Raw genomic sequence first — 25,155 nt, forward strand, 5'->3', positions numbered from 1 at the left:
ACACAGCTCCACTTCTACTATAAATGTGTCCTAGAATCTATTGCTCATTCTACAGTAGGAATTTATAGACTCCAATATTAATTTTAACATTTTATCCAGTCTTAATGGCAATTATCCTTAATAATTATCCTTAGTTGTCAACATTGAAAACATTATCCATGACATCTTTGATTCCGGATTGCCTCGTCCTATCACCTGGCAGATTCTTGGCCTTGATCCAGAAGACTCCAACCATTCAAGCCAAACATATTTACAACTATGGCATAAGAAAGTAGCCCTGATGTTTACAAACAAAAACGAATTCTGAAAAATGTGCTCTAAAGTTAATGCTACGTATCACATCAGACAATTGAAACTTCATTAAATATTACTCCATGGATACTATCCCCCATCTTTCATCTTTATGGAAATGGCTTAGGGGTGGAGTGAAGGAGAAGCAAAGATTATTTGATTATGTCGCAAAATGATGATTTAGCAATTCAACATCCCATTAAAGTATGTTTAATGGGATGCTGAATTGATTTCTTAATTTATAAATTCAAAAAGTTAAAGTCCACTCACTAGGTTGCTGTATAAGAAAGAACCCTGTAATGTATTCCAAAACCTCATGTAGATGATTTCTTGATTTTATGTGTAACTTTTTTCTTCCAGTGGAGCCCATGACTGAGGCTGGCCTATTCTGATGCACAGCAGTAAATGGCACCTGCCTTTTGATTTCATTTGTTTGACGGGATTTTTAGTGAGGCAAGAAATGACTTCAGAATAAAAGTCTCTTAATGAAACTTAACTTTTTAACCTTTAAAAATGGGACATTCTATTCCTTAGCTTATTCCAGGTGCATACTTAAAATGTACATGATTTTTATTAAAATCCACATTCTTGGAGAGTTAGAATCTCAGGCATACCTTGAAGCATCTCTTCAGTTTATCAATGTATGATTCAAACTCAAACTTTTAGTTCACAGAAATATAGCCCAAAAGCAACACCAACGTTAAATGGTTACTTACTTATAACTTGCTAATGTACTTTTCTCCCTGAGTATTGGCATGTTTTTTTTTTTTTTAATTTTAGGATTGGAAAACATGGATTTTGCTACTGCCATAGTAGCCTTGGTTTCTTTTAGCCATGGACTAGAAAGAAGAAAGAGTCCTCATTCGCAATTCACACAAACTATAATGGTGATAGACGTGGATTTTTTTTAAAGTACAATGAAAGTTTAAGAAAAAACATACAGGTTTTCTAAAAATGTTTTGTAAAGATTAGGTGAAGATCAGCCTCCCCAACAGACTCTTATTTTTCCTTACAGTATCTGTAGGAAAAGCTCATTTGCAGACAGCTGCAATATGAGCTTCCTTTCCTTGCCCTGTCATTGACCTCCAACCTGATCTGAAAGAACCACCTTTTTTCAAAGTGAGAAGTTATTCATTTACCATAATAGCTCTATTCAGGGCCTCCTTAGCAGAAACTAGTAATTGTGCCCAAACAAGAAGGTTTTGTGATCCTGACTACCGTTCTTACACAGGAGGACAAAACCAATAAGAAATTTCCGTTCCGACAGCCACAGTAGGTGGCCATAAAGTTGGTGTTTAAAACTATGGCTTATGTGTGGTGATCACAAAAAGAGAAAGAAAAATCATTAGGAGTTTGCACTTGCTCTGGTTATGTACTGGGGTTTGCCAATTATGTTCTCTTAATTCGACAGCTTATTTATTGAGCAAGAGCTGCTATATTAGAGGTTAGCTGACAGTCTGCAGTGTGCAACTTAAAATAAAACCACTTTATGAAGAGGAGTGAGAAATATAAATGATAAGCCTATTGGATAATCATTAGAAATAAATAAAAAGCCTTTGATACATGCAATTAGTCACAAGCATTACAAGTTGAAATGCAGTCCAGTGTTAAAGAGACAGTTTAGAAGCACATGGCACATTTATCACAACTCCACAGACAAGTTATTGACCTGTCTGTGAAAAAACAGAGCCAAACAGGAAAGCTTTCAGCAGTGAGCAGCGGTTGAGGTCCTTGATTGATATAGCTAGATGATGCAAAGCTGTCCGATGGCTTTCTGCAAAATAAAGTGAAGGAACTCAAGGTCTTTCATGGTGCTCTCTGACCACAGATGAACAGCTACTTTATTATGGCCCAGATTGAGGCTGTGCCTTACTTCATATTCTGCTACTTTCTGATGCACACGGTTGACTTGACTTGAGGGCCATTGTGCTTAATGTAGGGGTTTGACATCTTCACATTAAAAAACAACAACAACAAAACAAAACAAGTTCACTATAAAGGACAGAATACCACACTGGTTAGAAGCTCAGATTTTTTACTTGTCCTTACGAGCAACTCTTTTAACTGTAGAGATGTAAAGGATGAGAATAAGTATTATCCTAGAGATCCCATGGCGACCCACCCCTTCCTTCCTGTGCAGTTTAACTCCAAAGCATCACAAACCAGGATGTTCACTGCCATGACCCCGATACACCAGGTTATTTTTTTTTTCAAGAATTAAGATGCAGTACATATTTTTATTTTGTGCTCTAAAATAGAGAATGGCCTTTAGATAAGACATAAATAATTTTGGAAGTCTAGTTTAAGTTTTTTAGTTGCTTTGAGTAGTTTCAGTGACTGGAATTTATTTTGCTAAGGAGTTTAACAGCAAATAATAAAATGGTATGACCCTTGTCTTTAGCTTGATTCTTGTCAACTAAAATTATTAACCTTAAAATAACCACACTGCATTCTTCTCATTATATTCATTTGTGTCCTCCCAGCCCTGGACCCCCAAAAAAATCACAGGGAGAGAATGAATGAGGAGAAAAAAGAAAGAGACTTGCTCTAGAATCATTTTAAAAACATTATATTCTTCCACACTCTCTCTTCTTATCTAATTCCCAGACTTCACTCTCCCTAAAGATATTATTACCACAGTCCTTTGTTTGAGATTAGAACATCAGAAATCTTCAGTTCTACTCTTTTATTGGCATCTTAGAGTTGTATTATTTGATTTTGAGTATCATAAACTGCATTGTTCAGAACACCTGGAATTTTTATCTTTAATAAATGAGACAACTGGTGTAGCACATTCAACCAAAAGGACTTCATTTGAAATTAATTCTGGTAAGGATACAGCTATTTCTAAAACTTAAATGCACGACTAAGACCTAATATTAATTCTGGTAAGGATACAGCTATTTCTAAAACTTAAATGCACGACTAAGACCTAATATTAGTTCTCCTCTCTCTCCAAAAAAATTAGAAATTTTACTCTATTTTTAAACTTCCTGAGGAAAAAAGCAAACATATTGAAAGCTTTTATTCTGTCCAGAACCCAAATTCATATCCCAAATATAAATATATAAGCCAAAGTAATTAAAAAAATCAAAATTTAACATAGTTTTACTTTGCTTACCGCTATCAGCAAAGAGGGTATTCCTCTACATAAAATAAGTGCATACTTTGCTGGATTCTGGTTCTATTTCCTCATACAAATAATGGAGGAAAATGATTAATTTCTCCCTAGAAACTCACATATTTCCCAAACCTCAATACCTTGTTATCCAAAGTACCTGTTACCTGGGGAATTCTTAGAGATTCTCAGACCTCACCCCAAAAGAGTAAGAACTAGCATTTTAACAAGTTCCCTGGGTGATTCATATGCCCACTCAAGTTTCAAAAGCCCTGCTTTAATGCAGTACTTCTAAACTCTGTCTGCATTTTAGGTTTACCTGAGGACCTCTTAGAAAATACAGATGCCAGCACCCTACTATAGACCAATTAAATCAGAATTTTTGACAGTAGAGCTCAACCACTGATATTTTTTAAAAGCTCACCAGGTAATTCAAGTGTGCATCCAGAGATAGAGACCACCGCTGTAATCAAAGCTTTGTAATCTGCTTTGTTTATCTTTTTATGGTAGCCACTAGAAAGCTCAAGTAGTTAACATGAATCTTTTTAGGTAATTTATTATTAATTGAGTTATATTAAGAACAAGAAACAAGATAACATTAATACATTTTTATCTCATGCTAGTCATTGCACTAAGCTCTTTTTAAATAAATTTTCTCATTTAATGCTCAAAGCAATGTCCGTCTTCCTATTTTACATACAAGCAAACTGAGACCAGGAGGGGTTGAAAAAATTAAGGTGAGATAGTTCTTTAGTAGCAGAACATCCAGAACTTAAAACCAGTTATTTTTGACTACAGAGTTTACATTCTTAAATCCTTGTTACTACCTTGCATATTCAATTCTTGCAGCTTTTTTCCAACCTGTGGCCTAGTTTTCTCTTAATTGCCCCCCACCCCAATTATTTCTTAATTCCTGGCTTTGGTTTGGACTCTAGAATGAAAAGTGGACCTCAAAGTTTAGTGTAAATTAGAAGCAACTGAGAGTTTGTTAAAACATAAGTTGCTGATTCAGTAGGTCTTGGATACAACCCCTAAATTTGTAATTCCAAAGAATTCCCAGGTGATGCTGATGCTGCTGGTCCAGGGACAAAACCAAGTTTTAAGAATCAGTGGGCTAGATTAGTTGTGATGGCTCTTATGATGTTACCTGCCTTCATTACAAATTTCCTCAAATCATTTATGTAAATAGAAAAGTTATGAATAAATAAAAACAGGAAAGAAGAGAGGGATGATGATAGATAAATGATGTTAATAAGAATGGATAAAAATAAAACTTCAAGTAAGAAGTGATTTCCTATCCCCTACTGCAAACCCTTCCCAAGAGACAAATGGACTTCAGCATTCTTTTCTCCACAAAGTTATAATTAGACTTGGTATATGATGGCAGGCAATGCAGGTATTCTAAAAGTCAAATAAACTTATATTATGACATTGTTTAGAAAATAAATGAGCGATGATGAACAATTTTAAGGTCTTCTATGTCTTGTGTTCTCTAAGTTACTTAAATCATACCAAGATACATTTAATTATTCGATGAAATGTTTTGCTTGAGGTTATAAATTGCAGTGTCTGAAACAATAAAAGCGAGGGAATTTTTAAAATTTTATCTCAGTGATTTATGGTCTTAGTGCAAAGCTGACAATTTAAAATATACACTTGGTTTTTCTTCATCACTTTTGGAAAGAAATTTTCCACATAACAAAATAGTAGCTAGAAAAATAGTCCTAATTATTTGTGTTGGAAATTGGTAAGATGTGATTGAGAGAATAGTGTTTATATGAATCAGTTTCAGCAAAGACACATCCTTAGAACTTTATGATTTAAAGTTAATAAGCAGACTAATTTATTAAATTGGAAATTAGGTATATAATATAAAATTATTTTAAGTCTCTCTACCTGGACTGAGTAAAATTTAAAAGAAACTAATTTCATCTTTCACTTATAACTTCAGTGACATGTACTTCATTTGAGCTGTTAAAATAAAGGAAAGCAAGATCTGCCTGTTATAAAATAGATATTTTTATTTATTTTTTTTTAACTTTTATTTTAGGATTGGGGGTACATGTGAAGGTTTGGTACACAGGTAAACACGTGTCATGGGGGTTTGTTGTACATATTATTTCATCACCCAGGTATTAAGCCCATTTAAAAATGTTTATTAATACCCCCAAACTAGGTTTGAGGTGAAGCTGTTTGCTAAATGATTAATCTAGTAAAAGGAATGTCAGATGGAACACAATTTTTAAGATTTTTTTTTAATCTGAAATACCGTTCTTGCAGAATGTTGGTTGGATGACATAAAGAGCACAGGCTTGCCTATCACACTGATTACTTGATGTAATAGTAAGCAAGCTTAAGTGAACTGTGTGTCTTCAATCTTTCCAATCACTTAGGGATGGGCATCAGAGCTCGTCATCCATCATCCCTGGTCTGAAACATACAGTGCATCAGCAATCTTGGGCTGACCTAAATGATAGTAAAAGCCGCTATGCTGTTCACAATAAGAAATTGTTGTCCGCTGAATTACAGGTTTGTGATTAGATTGCTAACATGGCCAACTTGATGTATAAGTGAAGTGTCCAGGGAAGATATTCTTTAGGATCTTCTGAAGATTAATTTATACCCTTGAAATGCAGACCAATCACAGAGTCAAAAAATATGTCAAGGTGTTTTTCTTGTAACCAAGAAAGCCCAGCTGTTTTAACAGTTATTAATTCATTTCTGGCACCTTTATCTGCAAAAGAATTTAATAAACAAGGGGTCTAATGGCTATCATCTTGGCATGGCTAGAATTGCTCAATCTGATAATTGATTTTTTGGAGCCAAATTTATATGAGGAATAGTTATATACTGTTAGGAATATAAACCTGAAATGTCAACTGTTTCTCATAATTTAAATTTTTACATTTAAACAATTTTAAATTTGCTAAAATGCCTATCTAAAATTCCTAGCTGTGTGTTATGTTCTCATATCCTAGAACAGCATCTAAAGATAGCATACAAATTACCTGGTAAACATGCCATGTATTATTATTTTTATTTCCTTTCCTAAGACCAAAATAACTTCAATTTAAAATCAAACTTTAAAGAAACTATCTCCAGGTCAACTACATAGCCCTAAGAGAATATTAGCACAGGAACTAGGAGGCCCACCTTGGACTTCAGGTTCTGCGTCTAAATTTTCTGTATGGCCTTCGATAAACCATTTGGCTGCTCTAACCATTAGCATCCACATTTGGTCTTATAGGAATGGTATTTTCTGACCTATCAAAGGTCTTATTCAGTAGGATGACATTTATTCCTTCCATGTCTACTGAACATCCTTCCTTTCCAGTCACATAGGTAAGCATAAAATGATGAAGGTGCTAGTCCTGCTGACAGCAGGCAAGAAAATAAGCAAGTACAATAATAAGCTTAGTGTGCAGAAAAACCACCCAAAAATGAAAATGCTGGGGCCAAAAGCCCAGAATCTGAGTTGACAGATTTAGTGCTGAGCTTTGATATATACCTTTCTAATATGTCCTCCAGATAATTCTAATGCAGATAGTCCATGAGCTACAAGAAAATTTTCTAAGTGAAAGGAATTAGAGCTGGGTGCTTTGAGGTATACAGGAAAAAACCACTTGATTCAATCCTAAAAGCCTGGGAAAGATTTTGGGGAAAGGTGCTGGAGAAATAAAAATTTCATGAGCATATTCTGGGTACAATAAGTGTAAGATGGGGGAAAGTGTTCCCAGCAAGGGAGCCTCATGAGAAAGGGAGCCCTTGGGGACTTGAGGCAGGTGAGTTTAGAAAGTTCAAGAGGCAAAAACAAGAGATGCAGTTTAAGAAGTTGAAAGGAAACTATCACATAGGACTTTTTTTCTCTTTTCAATAAATTACTTTTTGAATACATGTGCACAGAAAAAAAGTGTAAAAAGGATATACAATGAAAAGTTTTCTTTCTGTCCTCTCCCCAGCCACCCACTTCTTTTTTGGAAGGAAAACACCATTAACAGCTTCTTGCATGTCTTTCCAGAGATGTTAAATGCGTATGCAAGAATGTGCCAAGACCTATTCTCCACACTCCTGTTCCAGTAAATAAAACAATAAGGTATACTATGCACAGTTCAGCATCTTGCTTTTTTGACCTAATGTATTTTGGATATTGAGCACATCTCCCACTTCTTTGTAAACACTGCATGGTACTCTATTATACACACATTATGATTTATTTTACCAGTTACATGCTGATGGACAATTAAGTTATTTTCAATCTTTTGCTCTTACAAGCAAAAATGTAAAGAATTAGCTTGTACCTAAGTCATTTCAAACATGTGCACATACGTTGAATTCCAAAAAAAAAAAAAAAAAAAAAAAAAAACAGAATTTTTGAGTCAAAGGGTATGAGCATTTAACATGTTGGTAGATTCTGACAAAATGCTCTCCACGGAGGCTGTAATAATTTGCAATGTCATTTGCAAAGTATAAGAATGACTGTTTCCTTACTCTCAAAAAAGCAGTTAGGCTTTATCTTGGGAACACCAGAGCATAAATCAAGGGTTTTAAGAGAAGGAACGCTCTGATTAGAGTTACATTTTAGAAAGCTATATTCTACAGCAGTGTGGAAAATGGATGGATTAGAGATAACCTGGTGTGGATTATATGGGAGAGCAAGGATTTTTACTGAGCATATATTACATGTCAGATTTTCTGCTAAGCACTTATGCTGCTTTATCACATTTATTACCTATAACCACACTAACTGTTATTACTGGTTTCAGACAAAGACAAAATGAAACAGAGGCTCATAGTTAATTACTTGTCCAAGTACATGCCGGTAGTAGTACATGGCAAAACCGGGATTCAAATCCAAGCAAGTATTACTATTAGCTCAGAGCAAGTGGTTTTAGCCACTACAATACCATTTGGGATGCAGAGAAGTCGATACATTTGAGATTTGTCAGAGGTAGAACTGACAGAATTTGGTAACTGAATGCATGCAGAGCATAAAGAAAAGGAACAGATCGGCATTATCTGTCGAGACTGGGAATCTAAGATTTACAGCTGGAAAGCAAGGAGTCGGGGGTGACTTTTGAGTTTGAGGTGACAGTGGGAGATAGCTACTGCCTGGGAGGTAGGAGAGCAGTCTAGTCTGGGGAATATATGGGACTTCACCAGTGTACAGACACTGCGCTTGGGAAGTCACCAGCACGGATGGGCTCATCTAGGGAGCAACATTTAAGGAATAGGTCAAGGATGAGGAGAACATGAAAGAGGTGAGGAACAAACTAAGAGATAAGAAGACAGGAAGGCAAACCCAAAGAAAATGTTCTCTCCAAACCAAATTTTTAAAAAATCACTTTGAACCACTTTACAAATAAATTATTAATACCCACTTTGTTATTTATAAGGACTCTCATATACTGTAAAAGTAATATTCATGAAATAGTCCCCAAACACAGGAAAGAATAGGTTACTGGAACACACCCACCAACACTGTCTTGCACAGGCGATATCCAGGGGCAAACAGCTTTCCCTAAGCTGGCTGAGAGTCTTGATACGTTTCTTTACACTCTAATAACCATGCAGAAAAGTGTCAAATTGAGGATTTAAAGGCAACGGTTGCAGTCCCAGGAGAGTGTCTGGGAGTGATTCCTATGTACCCGACATAACTCAGAAGCAGGAGAGCCGCACTCAATGGCAGGCAGAATTCTCCCACACCACCTTGTATAAACCTACAGAGGGCTACGCAAAGGTTTATGTGAGCTGTGTGTCCAACATGTGTTGGAAAATCAGTCTCGTTATATTTTCCCTGTAAATCCTTCCAGGAGTCCTCTAGGTTTAAGGAGGACCTTCACATTTGGAATCGAGAAATGAGTATAGATTTTCTGAAACTGCCTAGACTGCGTAATATGTAGTTCATACGATATATTTGAGGGGAAGAATATGTAGGCACTGTCAGTCAATTGATGGGTTCAGTCTCAAGAAGCTCCAACAGGCCCACCACTCTCCCCAACTCCCTCATAAGGAAAAAAAAAGCCCAAAAAACAAACAAACAAAAAACCCTGTTTTTCAAAGGGACTAAGTTCTTTAAATGTAGCTGACCAATCTCTGTTGCATATCCATGCAGGATATCTGCATATCTGGGAGAGATGAGACTGATCTTATTTTGTTTATATAACCAGTTTTATAAATAAAAGACAATATCTTTTATGTTAGCATACCAAATTCCACTTGAATACATCAAAACTAAAAACTAGGACTGCACCAAACTACAGAATCTAAATACCTTTTTTATGTGTTTAAACTGATCTTTATAGGAACAAAAGCCTTGAAAATTACATACATAAAATGGTAACATTACTAAAATATTCTGAAAACAATGAAAAATCTAGTGTGTACCAGATTTTTAAGTCAAATTAATAACTAATTTTAAAATGGTTTTAATTATTAAACCAAATTTTTTATTTTATCAATAGATAAAAAACAAATAATCATTTCTAAGCTTTATTAGAAATGTCTTAAATTCAATATTCTTCCATTTCATCAAGTTTTATCTCAAACATTAATTGCATATTATCCTGATCATAACAAACAGTTGCCTTAAATAAAGACTATTGATTATCTAGGATGCTCCAAATCAAGATTTGATTCTAGGCAATTTTTGTCTTGTTTTTTTTTTTATTTTTTAAGTAAATTCTACTAATTTCTAAATATTAGTCAACGTATATCTGATTTTTAAAAATAGGTAAATTTTAAAAAATTACATCAAATATAAAATAATTTTTTACCATTTAATATGGGAATCATACGTGGGGATCACGTACAAGTGCATGCATGATCCACAGTACAACTTTACTGAGCAGCTTTTCAAAGAACATAAGCTTTTGTTTTTACAGACCCTTAAGAGGTTCAGAATAGTGAAATCAGTTTTTATGAAGTAGAAAATAGGGATTTTCTAACCAATCTAATACTCAAAACAGTAACTCTAACTTTGTGACAGGCACTATTTGAACAACAGTGACAGGGAGCTCACCACTTAATGAGGCAGCCTGTTCATTCAACAGGCTTAAGGGTGTAAACATTTTTCTTAACTATTATACAAAAATCTGCTTCCCTGTACATCTAGCAATGTTGTTCACTCTGGCTTCTGTAACGATCCCATCTTGCTCCCCATTGTCACTAAGGTGGTCACTATTGATGTCTTCCATGCTAAGAATTTATTTTTTTTGAAGTAAAACAATTCCATTTCCTCCAGTCACTCTTCCACATCATGGTTTGAAAAGTTCCTCATCAATTCCTACTCCAAAAAGACCACTGATCATCTCTAGCAGGCCTATAGACCATTTCATTCAACTATAACATAGCTCTATGTGTAGGGTTATCATTTCCCATGAGTTAAACACTCAGCTGCTATCAATGTAAACATACATTATAAGTATATATACCTTGAACACATCATTGATACATACAAATTTGTTTCCTTTTGAAGTTTACCACAAAGAATGGTACGATATATATTATATATATAACATAAATTTCAATTATGATATATTTAGCTTGTAAAATAATGTATAATTTACCAGTTTTTCTTAGAGTAATTGGGAGAAATGGAAGAATGCCAAGTATTTAGGTGTGGTAGGGAGTTCACTGAAAACATAATACTAACCTAAAGTTTTCTTTCCTTTTCACAGGACTTATGGTCTGTTTCTTTCTGCACATGAGATCATTCTCTTTATCTGAAGACCAGTCTTCTATGATTTGAAGTACAGGTAGCCAGCCTATCCCTGCCTTTATGTGGTCATTCTGGTCTACATCAAGTACTATGTTGAGCCTCTACACTCCCAGCTTCCAAGACCTGGGACACACTATTTCATTTTATCCTAGGTCTCCACCCACCACAGGTAATATTAGAGATGACAAGGACTGCATGACTCGCAGCTCATGCGTATGCACTGTAGGTACAAGTTCTCCAGAATGGTGTGGACAAGATTGTGGGAGAAAAATGCATCAGCCACACAGGCACCCTGAGAGGTGTCATATTTTTGAAGCACGTGTCTATTAGCTAAAATACAGTATTGAATACAGAGATAAGATTGAAACCATCATAGAATGGCTACACTCTGAACCACCCATTCAAGTCAGGAGAATTCCACATATAGGAAGTCCTTCTAATATCTGTACATCAGCTTATGAGGCATTTATTTGCATTCACAAGACCAAATGTTGAATATGGTACCAGAAGCTATGAAGCACCTGGATATCTTTAAAGAGGTATAGTTGCTGTACTTCTAATTAAGCCTTCTCAGAGTACTGAGGTTTGCTGTCATGAGAGTAATGATTTCCTTTATCATGCCCCCCTAGAATGTCAGTATGGGAGGGAGAAAGTATAATTTGCATTATTTCATATGTCATTACTTTCATTTTGCTTATTTATCTTTACATAAACAATGAATCATAAAAACAATGAACTATGAAAACAATGAACATTTGACATAGGTGGCCTTTGTGGTCTTTGGTGAAATGTATGTAACGGTGATTCACACTTAATGACTCAGTAGGAGTGAGGTCATATTCCACTAAATGCATTCCCTTTTGTCCACATCCTTACCAACACTTGTTATCCTTCATCTTTTTATAATAGCCATTCTAATAGGTGAGAATGTATCTTATGCTTTTGCAGGAATACACTCCCCCTTTTTTTTCAGTACATACTTTTTTAAAAGCTAAATTTTTTATTTTAAGTGTCATAAAAATTCTATATATTTATTGGGCACAACATGATGCTTCGAAATATGTATGCATTGTGGAATGGCTAGATTGAGCTAATTAACGTATGTATTACCTCATATACCAATTTTTTTTTTTGTGGTGAGAACACTTAGAATCTAACCTCTTCATAATTTTCAAGACTACAATACATTGTTCTTAGCTATAGTCACGATGCTGTACAATAGGTACCTTGAGAACTAAACAGATCAAGGAAAAAAATGAATAACGCCATTCAAAAGTGGGCAAAGGACATGAACAGACACTTCTTAAAAGAAGAAATACAGGTGGCTAATAAACACGAAAACATGCTCAACATTACGAACCATCAGAGAGATACAAATCAAAGCCACAATAAGATACTGTCTCATACCAGTCAGACTGGGTATTATTAAAATGTCAAAAAAATAACACATGTTGCCAAGGTTGTGGAGAAAAAGGAATGCTTATACAGTGTTGGTGGGAATGCAAATTAGTTCACTCCTGTGGAAAGCAGTTTGGAGGTCTCTCAAAGAACTAAAAATAGAATTATCATTTGATCCATCAAACCATTACTGGATATTTACCCAAAGGAAAATAAACTGTTCTACCAAAAAGACACCTGCACTCATGTTTGTCACAGCACTATTCAGAATGGCAAAGACATGGGATGAACCCAGGTGCCCATCAATGGTGAATTGGATAAAGAAAATGTGGTACATACATACTAGGGAATACTAAGCAACCATAAAAAAGAATGAAATCTTGTCCTTTGCAGCAACATGGATGCAGCTGGAGGCTATTATCCAAAGCAAATTAACACAAACAGAAAACCAAATACCGAATATTCTCACTAATAAATGGAGCCAAATACTACAAATTAACTCAAACAGAAAGCCAAACACTGCATGTTCTCACTTGTAAGTGGAAGCTAGACAGTAAGTACACAGGGACACAAAAATGGAAACAACAGACACTGGGGATTCCAAAATGGGTGGTGGGGGAAAGAGGGGAGAAAGTGTTGAACTATTGGGTACTATGTTTATTACTTGTGTGATAGGATCATTAGAAGCCAAACTTAGTATCAAGCACTATAACCATGTAAAAAATCTGCATATTTATCTGCAGAATTTAAATACAAAAAACAAACAAAACATACTTTGAATTTATTTCTCTTATTGAATTGAAATTTTATATCCTTTGACCAATGTCTTTTCAATGCCCAACCCCTGCCTCCAGCTCCTGGAACCACTATCCTATTCTCTGCTTCTGTGAGTTCAACTTTTTAAAATTTCACATAAAAGTGAGATTGTGTGGTATTTGTCTTTCTGTACCTGCCCTGTTTCACTCAACATAATGTCTTCCAGGTTCATTGATGTTGTGGCAAATAATAGGATTTTTTTCTTTTTAAAGGCTGAACAGTATTTGATTATATATATATGTCACATTTTCCTTATTTATTCATCCATTGATGGACACTTAGGTTGATTCCATATCTTGGCTACTGTGAACAATGCTGCAATAAACAGGGGAGTGCAGAGATATCTTTGACATGTTGATTTCATTTCCTTGGTACTAATCCCAGCAGTGTGATTGCTGAATCAACGGCAGTTCTATTTTTCCTTTTTTTTTTTTTTTTAGGTATCTTCATACTGCTTTCCATAATGGTTGTACTAATATACATTCTCACCAACAGTGTGCAAGTGTTCCCTTTTGTCCACATCCTTACCAACACTTATCTTTCATCTTTTTATAATAGCCATTCTAATAGGTGAGAATGATATCTCATTGTAGTTTTGACTTGCAATTCCCTGATGATCAGTGATGTTGAACATTTTTTCGTATACCTGTTGGCCATTTCTGTCTTCTTTAGAGAAATTTGTATTCGGGTTCTGTGTCCATTTTTAAATTGGATTATTTGTTTTCTTGTTATTGAGTTGTTTGAATTCCTTATATATTTTGCATATTAACTCCTTACCACATGTATAATTTGCAAATATTTTCTCCCATTCTGTAGGTTGTCTTCACTCTGTTGATTGTTTTCTTTTCTGTGAAGAAGCTTTTCAGTTTGATGTAATCCCACTTGTTTATTTTTGCTTTTTTTGACTGTGCTTTTGGGGTTGTATTAACAAACAAACAAAACACTGTCCAGACCAGTATCATGCAGCTTTCCCCCTGTTTTCTTCCAGCAGCTTTAGAGTTTCAGGTCTTGTGTTCAAGTCTTTAATCCAATTTGAGTTGATTTTTTGTATACGGTGTGAGATATATATATTTTTGCCCTACTTATGATATTTTCCCCTCACATTGAAAGCTTATGTTTTCAAAGAGCTCATTAAAATAAGAAAATAGAGGAAAATATTTGGGATCTAGGGCTAGGCAAAAGTTTGTTAGAATTGACTCCAAAAGCACAATCCATGAAAGAAAAAAATTGATAAATTGGACTTCATTCAAATGAAAAAAAAAATTTCTTTGTGGGAGATAATGGGGTCCTTGATGCAAGAAATTCTTAACCTTTCTCTGAAGAATTTCCTAAACAGACAGGAGCCAACTTGATTAGAGATGCCTGGGAAATGGCGAGAACTGCAGCCTATGGCTGACTGATACTTGGATTTAAAAAGCCCTGTCTTTGTTGCAATACATGTTGTGCTCCAGTTACTGCCCTCTGGGAATGCTCCTGAACCTTACAGAAAGTCAGCATTCAGTAGCAATTAGTTCTCCTTTCTAGAGAACCACATTTTTCTATCCTTTCATCACAAATATAAGTTTTCCATAGGGATTGGGTTTTACATTAATTGGATAACAAAATCAAGGGAAGCAGTAGAAAGTTGCTTTATCGAATACCAGCGTCCTTATAGTTGGGTTGGGAGGAGGTAGAGGTGTGAGCATTTCAGTCACAAGACTTCATTTCATGGTCATGGATTCCAAACAGTGCCATTCAACTCTGATAGCAAATATTGTGTTAAAAACAACTGTTTATTTGATTTTTGTCACATTCAAACTTCTAGTGATTTAACTTTGTTCCTCTAAGCTAAGTATCTTATTTTGTCCAAATGACCTCCCTAAACGTGCATGTGACTGTGTGTCTATTTCCTTCATTCCATGATATTATGAATAACTCTAAGGTGTGTTAACAGTCATCACACAGAAGGAAATTCCACATTAATTGTTCATATGTTGCATCAATTCACAATGGCATATGCTTACTCATATTATACATGTGCCTTTCTTTTCCAATATCTTAATAATCTTGGAGTCTAATTCTGTATGTATTCAAAGGCTAAAATTTTTCTGATTCATTTTTGTCATTGCTATTCCATAAATGTCATTTGATGATGTGTTTTTTATGATTCTTGCTTGTAATTTTAACTCCTTTATCCATTTTAACACCAACTGTTTCTTTTCTTTTTTTTTTTTTTTTTGTTTGGAGACAGAGTCTCGCTCTGTCACCCAGGCTGGAGTGCAGTGGCACGATCTCAGCTCACTGCAACCTCCACCTCCCGTGTTCAAGCGATTCTCCTGCCTCAGCCTCCTGAGTAGTTGGGACTATAGGCATGCACCACCACACCTAGCTAATTTTTGTATTTTTAGTAGAGATGGGATTTCGCCATGTTGGCCAGGCTGGTCTTGAACTCCTGACCTCAGGTGATCCGCCGGCCTTGGCCTCCCAAAGTGCTGGGATTACAGGCGTGAGCCATGGCGCCCAGCCAACATCAACTGTTTCATTTGCATTTTTTAATTTGTTAATTTCCTAGTTTTGTATTTGTTTTTATTTCTTTAATTGATTCACTTATCTCAGGATATTAAACATATCCTCTGCAAAGTCAGCTGGAAACTTCTTAGTCCTTTCTAACGTTTGAGTATGTTATAGAAATACACCCAGATTGAAAATGTGATGATCTCTTATAAAAGATTTGTCCATTTCTGCTGTCTTTAACTGTATCTCTTGATGTATGACAGGGAATCTTCTGTTTTTAAGGTGGTATTTGTTTCAATTCTGTATTACAATATAATCCTTCCAAAGACATTTTAAGTGACAATTGAAAATCCAAACTTAATTTAAAATTTAGCAGTAGGCATTGCTATTAACGCTAATAATTTCAGCCGAAGTGAAAACTGATTGAAGAGATGCCTTCTATACATGCCTAAGTTCCCGCATAGACAATGACAGCCACTCTTTGGGTGCTCAAAACTATCTTTTAACTTAGATTCATGCATTTATTCAACAAATATTATTTACAGCCTAATAATGACAGGCATTGACCTAGGCACTGAGAAAATTGGGTGAATATAATAGATAAAATCTTCACCATCATTGAACTTATGTTCTTCAATTATAAGAGGCACTCAGATTTCGGAAATGATAAAATGTGGAGAAATATGTAAAATATGTATCTCAGAACAAAGAAAGATATGATGTAGCTTTAGGGTTCTTTCATACTTTTGAAATTCAGCTATTTCTAATGCAAGTAATTTTATTCAAACTTGTCCTAAAGAGACTATTTTAGTATTTGCTTATGTTTCTTGAAATAATTTTTTCATTATATTATTTCTAATGCAAAGGAAATACTTCAGTTTTATGTAACAAATGACATCAGACTTTCTTTTCTTCCTCCATTTTTTCCTTCTATAAAATAAATTAACAGAGGCTTTTCATAGGATAGTCTATTTATTTTCTCTGTGCTCATGTATGGAGAAATATATATGGGTGGGGTGAGATAGGAGAAGTGTACACAGGTATTTATAATGACGGACCTGGATAGGGTTAAAACAACTCCCGTACCAAGCCCTTACTTCCAAGTGAGGAAATCCTCCAATAAGCATTGCCCTAGAGTACATTTAGAGAGGCTAATGAAAATCAAACACAACACACACACACACACACACATATATGCACACATATATTTAAAATGTATGTATACACATACGTGTATACATAATTTATATACACATATTATGTGTTTTGATACCTATATATTTCAAAAAGCAATGTAGTAAATTAGTAGCTTATTTTTCATATGAGTATTACCATATCATATGTTCCAAACTCAACAGAAGGGTCACTACTAATGGCATTTGAAAACTGTCAAGTCAGAAAACTTTCATGTGTAAATGTAGACTTAATCTCTGATGTTCATGGGAAGTGATTCATGGCTAGTTTTTACATTACATCAAGGAGATGCTTTATAACTAGATGCTGACACTTTATATATTAGGCTATAATCAATATTATTTGCTACATGCTCTGTCACTGAAATAAAACCATGATTGTTCTGCAAATAAAGTTTTAATTAATAACACAAACATCCCTGTTTCGAAATGTGGTAACCCTGTATATCCCATAACACAACTTTACTACCAGGTATAAAGATGAACTGAAGGTTTACAAGTCTTAAAACGTTGATATCTCAATGGTATAACCTGAGTCTGTGTATTGTTTTTTTAGGCAAACAGGTCATATATTGTAGAAGGGAAACTGAACTCAGTTTTCTTATCTGTAAAATGGAAATAGCAGTGCCTAGCCCACATAGTTATTAGAAAGATTAGATTATGTGTGTAAAGCACACAGAATTTTTGGGCTCCTCCTAGATTTGGGGAATGGTAATCTGAGGTTGAGTATTGATGTCCTTAATTGAATTAGTGTTAACCTGTGCATTTTAACAGCTGCTGTCAATGCCCATAACACAGAGACATTTAATTGCTAATCCAAGTCTATGCAATCACTTAGCTCATTCCACTATCTAACAGGGTAGAACTGGCAGTCAACAACTTCTGCAGGATTGAAAAGAAGACATCACTGGAGCCCACTGAGACCACTGGTCTCCCTGCTTATAGGCCCTTTGATCTTTGATTCATCTACCAAACTGAGAAACACCCAAATTATAAATCTGAAAACTTTCTAGTACCTACAATATGGCATACAAAACCATTCACAAACTGGCCCCACCCCAACTTTAAGCCTGCTCCATCACCTCACTTACACGATTGTATTCTAATTACACCCCTAAAATAGCTCTTATGACATTGTGTTATAGTTAATCAGGTGTCTAATCCCCATCTAGCCCTTTGTAGGGCTGTACCTCAAAGTATGTGTTTGCCTAGGGGCAGTTTAACCAGTGTATACCTCTTCATATCTTCCAAGATAATCACACTTGAAAGGAGTTTCAGCTGTTAGCATCTTTCACAGACCCCTCAGACTGTCAGCAGTAAGATGAACATTCTGAAATTAAGTTTTAAGGATGTTCAGAAAAGAGAAGTAAGGTATACAGCCTCCAGTTCCTCCAAAACTCTCCGTAAGCAGGTGTGGCCAGGATAGCCACTCCCATTGCACTAAAGCAAATGACACATCTTATTGTACTCCTTGTGTCTTATTCCTTTTTGTATGCATGGTAACTTGTATAGTGCCCATTACTTAATAGGTGAAATTTAGATTAAATAATTCCTTTCCTTCTCTCTTCTTCCCCCACCCCTAAAAATATACACATACGTAATTTTTCAAGTTAAAGCTACCTCTCTGTGACAGTAAGCAAGTGAAAAACTCAGATTCCTATGGGAACCTAGGGAAAATTGAACCAGACAGCCTTGGTGGATACTGAGATGACTTGGAGAACACACACATATGCAAAAAAGGTTATTATCTCACTAGCGGCTATCAGCTCCAGCCTACTGTTGTTGCATGAAAATGGCAATTTAGCGTGGCTTCTCTTCCTGTCATGAGAAGTCACAAATCCAGAATATTTTGTGAAATGTGGTTTTTATATGTTGGAAATTTGGTGATCGTTTGTTTGTTTTGTTTGTTCTCTGTAAAGCACTGTGCATCTTAGCTTGAAAAGATCCATTGTTCTTCCAAAAGACTAGGATGCTGTTAGGACACACCCAGGCTGTTCATGGGTGTGCTATCTGTTCGTATGAAAGAAGCTTGGTCAGTACCTGCCTCACAAAATTATGACTTTCATTTTATCAGCAAGGAAGAACTTCTGCACTGTAAAAGCTTATTAAGGGAATTTGATTGCAAATTGAATGTGGTCCAGCACCTCTCCAAAGCTCATTTAAGATATTTGATATTTTAGAGAAAAAGCCTAAATGGGCATGTTAACTATCCATTTACCTGCACTATTCTAGGTTCTATCATTGAAGTCTCAGACCATCAGAAAATAATGACTTGGACCACATTATCTTAGTCAATCAAAGACAAGACTTCTGAGAGATGACTCAACACCATGTCATTTGATCTTACAGAAGGCTAATATAAAAAAACTGTCATGTTTAAGAGCATAGTTTGAACATTTTAGAAAACTGGCTGGAGACACATTCTACCTTGTGTCTTAGCACTGCTTTATAATGGATATATAAAGCAGTGTAACAAATTCCAGGAAAATAGTTCCAGGAAAGAATGTTTATCCTCACGGATGCATCTATATATGATGCCTTAATGGGAAACAATTTCTTTTCCTTAGTTGCCAGGACAAACTTAAAAAGCTACATTAAGTGAGAATAAGAATCCGAGGTTTGTTTCAGAATGTTTGAAGTCCTTACTAATCCTTCCCCTTTATTTGTTGATTAAAGTTAACATTGGCTTTAGGTTTTAGGTAACTAGGAATAACCCAATTATAACAGTTTGTTTTTATTCTAGTGATATGATTCTGGGTAATCACAATTTTTAAAATGTATTTGCTCCATTTTCTATAATATTGTTTTGCTTTGTTACAAATACAATTTTTAAAAATGAAGAGAATTCTATCCATATCATAGATTTCAGTGGGTATCTGCTTTCAAAATATCTTCACCATCACCTATACCAGGACTTTAAATTTTAATTTTAGAAGTATGTTATTTGTATTTTAAATGCATATTGCAATTCAAGAATTCCCTGTCATCTATTTGTTTATCATATGTCTATCAAGTATGTGCTGGGTACCCAGCACTGACCTAGGCACTGGAGACAACAGCAAGTTAGACATATCCCCCTCCCTTCAGGAGCTCACAGTCTCATTGCAGCAGAAAAGAAATCAGGCGATGAAAACACAGGGTGGTCAGTGGTGTGACAGAAGTACAGGTTAGGCCACTTAACATATGCTGGGCAACAGAGAGGGCTTTCCAGAGGTTGCCCATGACATGAAGATCTCAGGTAATAGTGGGAAAGGGGAAAGACCTTTAGGCAGGAGGCTGCAGACTCCCCAGGGCTGCCCTTCTCATTGTATCCTCGGGGCCTTGCTCAGTGCTTGGCTCATGGAAGGTACTGAAAACATTTAAAATAAATAAATGAATGATGGGACAGCATATGCAGAGGTTGAGAGCCATGGGAAGTAATCGGTTCTTTGGAGGAACCGAAAAGGGTATGGTTTGGCTGAGTTGTAGAGTTTGAGGTAGGTAGAAAGAGGCAAAATAAGACTAGAGAGACATCCAAAGCCCAGTTGTAAACAAGCCTTATGAATTATTTAAATAATCTGCACTTTATACTAAGAGAAAAGAGAAGGCATATGTGCTTAAATAAATAAAACTTAAAACAAACAAACAAAACCCAAGTCCCCTTTTTTCTTTCAGCAACTTGACCTTTGGTTAACTACCTGGATTCCCTTGGTAATTTGATAAAGACAGAATGTCAACTAAGTCTCAAGGTGACATTGCTGATAGCAAAAATGACCCCTCATTGGTAAAATGCATCTGGACTAGGAGACACTATAAATGAACCATAAAAACCCGATTTCATAGCTTTGGGCTTCCCTGTGAGCAGGGAAGAAATCGTTGCAAGAGATATAAGGCTGTTAGCAAGATGACTTCCATAGCTGAACTGCTGAACTGTTGCATGGACTCCTGATGAGGAAGGCCTGCTGCTGTGGTGAGCTATGGTTGCTGATCTCTGCCCTTTAGAGTAGACAAGTGCCAGATGTGGTGTATGGTCACCTTGTGAAACTGCATGTTTAGGTGAGCCTAACAAGAACCCCGGACAGGCACTGCATCATTGAAGAGTTTTAAGTAGAGAGTTAATACAAATAGACTTTTACGGGATTTCTTTAGCTATTGAAGGCAATTGCCCCAGGACAGGTTACTGAAATAATACATTAACCAGAATTATTAATAGACTTGCTGGAATAAAATGGAAACCTACAAAGAAGGGAGGAAAAAGCATCCTCCTTTTAAGTTTTACCTAAACCTAAAGGTTCTAAGCCCATCAAGTGGGACTTACAGGAACGCAAACTGCTTTCCCTATCTTTTGGTGTGTGGTTCATCTGCCACTTAATGGAGAAAACATTGATCTGGACTGGCAAATAAGAACCACCAGAGGGAATGGGCGAAATACTAAATAAAGTCCACCAAGCCATTTTCAGAAAGCAGCAACTATTGAAAAGAGTCAGGTGTGAAATACTATCTCACCCCTTAACTAGCTGTGTGACTTTAAACAAGTCATCAGGCTTCTCTGAGCCTCAGGTTTCTTGGCAGAAAGAACAAAGGGCTCAGACTCAATGACCTGCAAATGATTCTGACTCAAAGACTCTATGAGTCCTGTAATCTGAGTACCACTCATATGCCAAGTACTAGGCTAAGTTCTAACACCCCTCCTGTCCCCTATAAAAAAAAAAGTTCAAAATCAGGTAAATTTCAAATGCCTGTAATAGAAAGATTAAGGGCTGGGGCCAACAGCTGGAGTAAGTCTAGTTCAAGGTTGAAGTAAGGACTTCATTATGTCTCTGCACCCAAATGTCAGCCTGTTTAACATGATAATTGCATCTATCACTGAAACTTTATCATATGCTTTGGACCCCTCACGTGGCTGGTACTACGGTAGGCTCTGCTAGGTGATTACCTATCAGAAATTATCCAAGATAGCTGCCCACATGTCTGGAGTACTTACTGCAACATCTGCCCACCATAAACTCTCAGTGATTGCAGCTGATTGACAGAATTAATAGAGATAATAAATATTTTAGGACTCCCAGAATTAATAGAGATAATAAATATTTTAGGACTCCCATATTCTTCAACTGCCTTGAAGTAAGACATAAAAATCCAGCATAATTTAAGCCTAAAATCTAAAACAAAATAATGCAAAGTGAAAATAACAATTTCATTTAAAAAAGCTTGTCTCCAAGAACATTAAGCACTTTCATATCTTCAGGGGACACTAAAATGTATTGATTGAGAATGCAAGAGAAAACCTCTGTTTTTACAAAAAGTTTTGAAGTAGGAAATTTTAGTGAAAAGAATTGCGTGTACTTCTAGGAAATCTCATCATGATCTCAGTGTAATAGCCATTTGCAAAAGAGCCCTGAACTGAGTCCATGCCAGGGAGCATTATTGGAAAATGGCCCACTCCAGCTACTTCCTGGAATTCCTCTTCATGCTTCAGCAGCTAGCTTGGTACGCACTGGGCACCAAACAGAGGCACAGCATCTTACAGAGCATGGGGAAACTCATTCCAGGATGACACAGTTTGTGATTTGTGACTTGAGCCTTGAAACAGGCAGAAGCCAACAGCTCACGTTATCCAAATCACGAGATAAGCCTTAAAAAAAAAAGTACAACTAAAAGTGGCCATGGAAAAGATAAAATTGAGGTAATTATGGCAAGTATTTATTCCAAACAGCCACAATTTTATAGTGGGAGTTCAGGGATGTATAGAAAAACTAATACAGCCTCTCTTCTCATGAGCCTGCCCAGCACTGTCTGCCTGCATTCCGTGGCATTGTAGTATTTCTGAGGGAATTACATAATTGCCTGGTTCAAATTTTCTTTTTAAAAGATAGTTATAATTAATTATTCGTTTTAAGCAATTGTTTACCTACTGTTAAATAATTGTGATTAAAAATGCAAATCTTGTGTATTAAATATAATAAACTTGGAAACCATAAACACATTGACGTATGCTCCAAACAACAGTTTTTGTGCAGATTCAAGATTAATCTCTGTGCTTATACTTATATTTATGAATGCATCATTGATTAGACAGAGAGAGTGTGTGTGTGTGTTTAATGTTAGTACTTAGCAATTTTGCTCATGTAAAATTCTGTACACAAGTGCTATTGAAGTACTCTTTCTGCTTTCTTCTGAATCGAAATATTTTCACTACAATGTAACCAAAGCAATATACTAAAATGAAGTAGATCTTGAGACCAAAAGTTTATATGACTGTCATCCATCTACCTTAATTTCAAATCTCATAATTCATCAAAATATTTACTATGTAAATTATTGGAAAATTAAACAATTAAGGTAAGAGTTTTCTCTATTTTGCCAGTTGTTTCATTTTTACAAAATGTTCAGATGCTTATGAAAGTTTTAAAACAGCAATTTGGATTCTTTCTTAAACAATAAAAGGAATCTAGTCATTGGTAAAAATTAGAAAGTTCTGTGCTTTACATAGGAGATGGAAGATGGAAGTTACTGATGAACCTTAGCATTAATTTTCTGATATTTTGCAAATTTTCAATTATTGCTGTGTAGAAGATCCCATATGAAGATGAAAAAATCCTAACTCACTTCGCAGAGCAGAAATTATTTTGAAATACATTTCTGCTATTATGCAACAACATGTATGGAGACAGCACACAGCTCTTACCTCTGGCAATAAGAAATGGAAAATTTTGGAGCTTGTGATCTAAAATTGTACTTTAAATTAGAAAAATTCCATAAAGATTTACTTGACTTTTTCCGTGTCTAGATTTGAGAAAAGGAATTAATAATTTTGAATTACTGCTATACATTAAAATAATAGATTAAAACATTTAAAATTTTATAATTATGGCTTGTGAATTTGAGAAGACGAGAATTGGGCAAGGAGGACAGGGAAAGTGAGACTATATTCAATGCAACTCTGAAGGGAAACCTGCCAATTGTAATATATAAAATGACTTATGATGCCTTCACCCTCTTCATACAGTTGTTATAACTGGAGCATCTAAGTGCTTTGTACCATTAGTCACTCCTGTATTGCAGTTTCATTCTTACATTTTGTAGTACCTTTTATACTTGTGATTTATGCCTACAGAATAACCAGGAAAACCATATATGTTTTACATACAGATTCCAGAAAGAGACAACTCGGCTAAGTAAAGTTATTTTTTAAATCCAGTTCTATAATGGTGTTACAGGACACGTGGTTTTCCAGTAAAACCTACTCCTGTAGTTCCACTTTCCCTGCATAGACTTCTTCCAGGGCTGTACTGCTTTCTTAAGCTATATCATGGTGGAATCTTATCCTTCATAATGTTTTGGAGAAAGCTGAGGGTGGCGCCTGCACAATTTGATTTGGTGTAAAAATACACACCAAATCTGATTTCTGTTACATTAAGGCATTCTCTGACAAAATATACAGAACAAGAAATGAAGTGAATTGTGTTTTAGAAAAATCTTATGAGCTTGTTTCCCCGAATACCTGACCACTAATTTTAAAAAATGAATCAAAAACCCACTTTAATTGAATATTTAATAGATGATTTAATGGTCAAGTTAAGATACATTTTAACTGCTAAATATAAAAATGATTTGTGTTTGCTTACTGGAAATATTTGTAATATAAGCCAACATATATAATAAACTAATATTTAAAGCAAATTTACTATGAAGAAATGAAATGACTATTTTCAATTTATAAACATCGTACATTCATCAAACTATATTTTTGACTAATAGTTGGCTTTTATAATATGAATATCATAACAGTAGATTGCCATTAACAGTAGAAATAGTTTAACTCATTTTTAAAATGGGCAATATATTTTACTTTAAAATGAACCATTGGAAATATAAAAATGGTAATATTCTCCTATGGAAAGGCTCAAATGTAGCTAGAGTAAAATATATCATTTTTTATAAATAAATGAGTTTACTGTCTTGTAAATTCCATCCTCTACATAATGCCTCATGAAACAGGGTGATTTACAGAAAAGAACCTGGGATTGGCAAATAGGATGGGGCATGTAATCCAGTCTAGTGCTATTCTCCAACAAGTTATATCATCATAGTAAAGCTAAGCAAGTGTACTGTGCCTTAGTGTTCCTCTCAATAAAGTGGGCCAAGAA

At 35.4% G+C, this 25,155-nt stretch overlaps 1 protein-coding gene and 1 long non-coding RNA gene across 4 annotated transcripts in view; one reads left to right on the top strand and one right to left on the bottom strand.

The window, feature by feature from the left end:
• LOC129014437 (uncharacterized) overlaps positions 1-11,404 on the top strand; it is a 103,678-nt gene extending 92,274 nt beyond the window's left edge. For both annotated transcript variants that reach the window (XR_008494220.1, XR_008494219.1), the window contains exons 2-3: positions 7,428-7,502; positions 11,086-11,404. This is a non-coding gene — a long non-coding RNA (uncharacterized LOC129014437). The remainder of the gene's footprint in view (positions 1-7,427; positions 7,503-11,085) is intronic.
• The window catches only part of WDR72 (WD repeat domain 72), a 208,758-nt gene that overhangs the window by 39,339 nt on the left and 144,264 nt on the right, over positions 1-25,155 (bottom strand). The window lies entirely within an intron of this gene.

Source organism: Pongo pygmaeus, chromosome 16 (genome assembly GCF_028885625.2).
Source record: "Pongo pygmaeus isolate AG05252 chromosome 16, NHGRI_mPonPyg2-v2.0_pri, whole genome shotgun sequence".
Lineage (NCBI taxonomy): Eukaryota > Metazoa > Chordata > Mammalia > Primates > Hominidae > Pongo > Pongo pygmaeus.